This window comes from Cajanus cajan, chromosome 10, assembly GCF_000230855.2.
Source record: "Cajanus cajan strain Asha chromosome 10, NIPB_CcT2T_4, whole genome shotgun sequence".
NCBI lineage: Eukaryota > Viridiplantae > Streptophyta > Magnoliopsida > Fabales > Fabaceae > Cajanus > Cajanus cajan.
Genome location: NC_138526.1, coordinates 31,660,360 through 31,666,359, shown reverse-complemented (window position 1 = coordinate 31,666,359; position 6,000 = coordinate 31,660,360).

Below are 6,000 nucleotides of genomic sequence, written 5' to 3'. Positions count from 1 at the left end.
TCTTGGAAATATTGTTAATGTCCTTCAATCACGGTTTGTATATGATCCACAGATTAATCAAGTTTGACAAGTTGTAGCTGAAGAGGTGTGAATTTTTATAATGCAATTTATTTAATAACTCAAATGATATAATTTTTTATAAATTAAAAATATCTTTTTTTTTCTCATTTAGGTACCTACAAATGTTTCAAATGATTCTATTAGTGAAAATCATCAAACTACAAGAGACCCCAAATGAGAAAAGTTAATATAGGTGAGTTAATTGAAATTCAAATAATTAAATTTTTGATACTTCATATTGACAACAATCTTTTATTTTATTTTCTGTTATTATAATGTTATGTGTGATTGGATGAATAGAAGGCTTACATATATATATATATATATATATATATATATATAAGCATTGGGATATAATGTAATGTAACCATTGATTACTTTTTTAATATGGGTAATTGCTACTTAATTTTTTAAGGTTGGGGAAATAAAAATAACATAATATGCTTCAAGAAGAAAATATACTTGTGACAAATATTTTCCTTGCCTAAAATGTTTCACTTTATCTATTTAATTTTGTTAACTCTTAAATTCTGTCTCTTCATTCCCTTCTAAAATATTACTTTAGTAATTAAAATGCATAATTTCATGTCATAGTACATGATGAAGATAATTATCATAGCATTGTAAAATTGACATCTTTCATATTTTTTTTAGGATTGGTGAAGGATTTACATGCAGTGAATCACCATAGATGACAATACTTACAGAATGACATTTATCAATGCAATATGTTTTCCTTTTTTATTTCTAATTAGCAACTTTAACATCATGAATTTGCCATTTTTATAACATAGTTTGGATACTTATATTTCTAGCTCTATGAACAATGATACTTGAAATATAATACAAACATGATGTTTAAAATAACATAATAACAATTACTGGTTGTTGACACTGACATGGAATCTCAATATTAGACGAGTAAGAGAATAAGTAAAAATTTTCGTGTTATTTTAATATAGATCAAAAAACAACTTGTGTCAAGTCATCTACTTATTTTTTCCTTTTTTTTTTCTTCCAAAAAAGGAAGGATGAATATTATAATATGTTTTGTATATATAGTTTTTATTATTTAATGAAATTTAGCAAGAACAAAATATTAATGGTGTTTACCTATAGTAAGGGGTGTACCTACAATAATAATAATAATAAATACTTTTACCTACATGCATAACATGTAACTACAACTTAATGGTGTTTACCTATAGTAAGGGGTGTAAATATAAGTCAATGCCTTTTACCCACGCATATTGCAAATTATAGGTATCTCTTATAATGACAGTCAAATGTAGTTGTTGAATTATGTCTGTAGGTAAAACTTATAGTGATAGGCTATTAGTTGTCCCTATATGCCCTCTCAAAGTTGACAACTTCAGTGTCTATAGGTCAAAGTCCATGATACCTTTAGCTATGGAATTTGGATTTTTAGTGACATTTTTTGTGTGTAGGCATAGGTCATTTTTCTTGTAGTGAAGGTGACTAAGGCATATGTATTATGTAAGTAAAGAGAGGAGGAGTGATGCACCTGATCAAGTCTAGAATAGAGAATTGCCTAACTAAGTGCCAATTTGGCAATAGTAAAAGAGTGACAACATGTGGAGAGAAAATTTTAATATGTGAACCTATTTAACCTTAATTATTTATGAATTTCTTTATTTATTAATTTCATTACATATTTAGATAGAATGGATGTCATAGTATTTGTAAATTATTTAATTTAATAAATATTCAGTGAAATTCGTCAATTTAAATAAATAAACAGATACATCTGTGGGAGAACATATTGTTTATTACTTAAAAAATATGTTTATGTAAATTCTTTTATTTATTTTTTTTTTGGTTTGGCCCTTCTTGGTACATAATATTTACTAAACATATTAATAATCAATTTTCGTTGAAATTGGTTTAGCGGTAGAAGTTGAAATAGTAAGCATGGTTTTAAGGTCAAACCATATGGAATGTTTATTTTACATAATGTTATTTTATCTTAGGAGAATAATATAACTCAAAATGTTATTACTAAAAATATAAGAAGAGATGTTTGATTCACTTTTTTTATGCTACAAAAAATGTAAAAGACAAACTAAAGAGAACTATACTCTAACATGTAAGATGCCAATGACTTGGGCCAACAAAAGGTAAGTAAGCTGAGGAGGACTATTTATTTAAACTTAGATGAGTTGATTATGTGTGATGTCATACTTTGTTACCAAGTATGCACATGAACTAGTTTCTCGAAAGACATGTTTAAAGCTAACAATTCAATTTAAAAAAGTAAAATGTTGAATCCTCTATATAAGCAAATAGTATGGATAGAAAACATTGTCATTTTCCCTTATCAACACTATAAGAAAATCTGATTCACAAATAAGGTTGCAAATATCATCATATCAAACTTTCTAAAGTGATATTTAACAATTTAATATTCCTAGAAATATTTTCTATAATTTAAAATAATATAATTGAAAATACAAGTTACAAGGGTTACAAAAAAATAAATTTCAATATTTCCATGAGAATATCGATTATTCACCTCTCCACCATGGAAATAGAACTTTCTTACTCATGAGAATATCACTTTCTCATAAATAAAATATATTTAAGAATGTTATTGTATAAACATCTAACAAACATAGAAACAAAACATTTTCACCTTTATATTCCCATAAACAAAGAAAAATAACTTGAAACAATCATCTCCTAATATTATCATTATAATTTTGATAGATAAAAGAAAAATTCTCATTAAAAAACATGATTGATTATATTTAATAACAATTTTACTTCTGATTACAATTATTTAACTATTAATTCAAATATGATATTTTATTTAAAGAATGAGTTAGTTCTATTTCAACAAACAATTATATTAATAATACATATAAATTAAACACTAATTAAAACTTTTTAATTATAAAGAAACTATTTACTTATTTTAACAAACAAACTATCATCATAAAGTAAAAGGAATCCTATATTCTATTTAACAAAAAAAATGCTACAATGATTAAAATGGTTTTCCTCATTTGAATTTTGGCAGAGGATTATGACGAAGATGGAGCGGTGGCACACGTCAGACGGCTACTGGACATCGTGGGTGGGAACTCTCAACTCTTGATCTTACCCCTCCACATTCTGAATGCAGGATATTACCACTTTAGGTGTTGTTAATGTAAGATATTGTGGTTATGTTTTTGCTATGAAAGTTGAGGGTGGAGAAACTAGAAGAAATGATGGGAGAGTAAGGTTTGGTTGTTATTTATAATTTATATCTATATCTATAATAATAATAAAGGGAAAACCCTCCCATGTCAAATTAATTATATTAAATTGCTAAAATATAAAAAAAAAATTGGCAAAAATATCAAATTTAACATTTTTTTCAAAAAAAAATTAAAAAATGTGAACAAATAAATTTATTTGGAATTGCGACTCTTTCATCAACTGTCGCACCAACTACCTCTATATTAACATTACGACCCTTTCATCAACTATCGCATCAATTGCCTCGAAATTAATATTATGACTCTTTTTTTACCGGTCGAAAATTATAATTTTTTCTAATTTTAATAAATTTATTAATGTAACAATCCTCATATTTGGCCTCTCAAGGGTTCTATTTCACAATATTTCACTATTTAGCGTGTTTTATCCTTACTTGTGCAATTTCTGGGAAACATCCCAGAAGGTCACCCATCCATGTACTACTCTAGGTCAAGCACTCTTAATTATGAAGTTCTAATGAGTAGGCTACCAAAATGTATATGTATGTTGTCAGTATAACTTATACAAATTAATTCATTTAAGTTATCCTCAAATATACAATCTCATATTTGTACTATAATAATAATATATAATAATTTTATATTATGAATAATAATAATAATAGTAATAATAATAATATATTTAGTTATTCTTTATTTATATGTACTTACTTTTATAATTAACATCTACTTATTTCTATTTAAAATTATAACTTAAATAATTTAATTTTATAATTTATAATGATAATATATTTTATAAAATTATAAATATTTATTTATTACATACTTATAAATTAAATTTTAATATTTTAAATAATTATTAATTAATTTAATATATTTATTTACCTTAAATCAAACATATAAAATTCAAAAAAAATGTATTTATCCTTGTTTTATTTTCTAATTATCAACTATTAATAAAATACTAACTTAAAATCTTATCTAATTATATATAATATTCTCATATCAAATTTAAAAGCAGATATTAGTTATACAAAAATATTAGGATCATATAGTAAATTGTTAATAAGATTTTAGTTAAATAACTTAAAATAATTAATGTTTCAATTATATTGTTAATTAGCAAATAATTTATTCCAAAACTAGTTAAATTTTTTATATTAATTATTAGTAAAATTTAATAACTTTTAAATTAACAATTAATTGGATCGATGAAATTCAACATACACCATGAGTTATTGAGCGGAATAACCCAGAGTTATTTTGTAAGTTATCTTAAATCAAACATATAATATTCAAAAAATGTATTTATCCTTGTTTTATTTTTTAATTATCAACCTTTAATAAAATACTAACTTAAAATCTTATCTAATTATATCATAATATTTTCATATCAAATTTAAAACCAGTTGTTACATTTTCGACGAATATAAATTTTTCTGAAATATTCCATTAATAATATAGCTTCTCCTACAAAAAATTTCTCATCGAAAATATAAATTTTCTGACAAATTGAATTTAATTTTATAAGAAATCATCGTCGATTAATATAACATTGTGTATATATGATTTAAGAGTAAAAGATTTTCAATTTAACGGTTAAATTTACAAAATTCACATTTAATATAAAGTTATTGAGCGGTGTAACACTTAGTAAAATTTACACCGATGTAATTATAACCCCCCCTCATATATATATATATATATATATATATATATTAAATGTGACTTTTACTAAGTATTACACCGCTCAATAACTTTATATTAAATGTAAATTTGGTAAATCCAACTGTTAGATTAAAAGTTCATATCTCTCATAGATTATATATACAAAAAGATGATTTGATACTTCATTTTTATAAAACAAAATTGATGTAATATATTCATTTCAAAATACACTAAAATATAAATACTTTGATTACCTACCAGTTGTTCAATTTTAACAAAATTTGATATACACTTATAAAGTGATATGAACTGTCAATTTAACGGTTGGATTTACAAAATTCGCATTTAATATAAAGTTATTGAGTGTCATAATACTTAGTGAAAGTTACACCAGTATAATTATAACCCTCTATATTATATATATATATATATATATATATATACAGGGACGGATGCACGTTTGGAATAGTGGGTCACTTGCCCCCACTACTATTTGACATGTACATAATTTTTTATCTAAAAAATAATATATTTTAAAAAAAATTATATTCTAATAAAAAAAATATAGATTCTGAAAAAAAAAATTTATTTATTTGATATCTGTCAAATTTTTGAAAGAAATTAATTATCATGTGATAAAAAAATTTCTCAATAATGAATTAGTTTTAAAAAAAGTTTAATTATAATATATATATTGATATATATATATATATATATGTCTTAATATTCACATATATAATGTAATATATTAAAATAAATAATTTTTTGATAAAATAAGATTTGTCCATGCATGTTTTTTTTTTGGTACATCAGGAAGTTAAAGAAAGAAAGTAAAGGAAAGAAATAAAATAAAAAATAAATCACGGAACCCCAAGACATGCAGGTTACGTGATGGACAAATTATCTAACATCAGAAGATCAAGTACGTTATTTGGTGGTATATCCCAGTTCTCATCCCAGTCAGCTTTTGTTGTGTTCCAACTTGCAAGTCTATTTGCGACCTTATTGGCATCTCTGTTTATGTGAACTATGGTGGTGAACCAGCTTT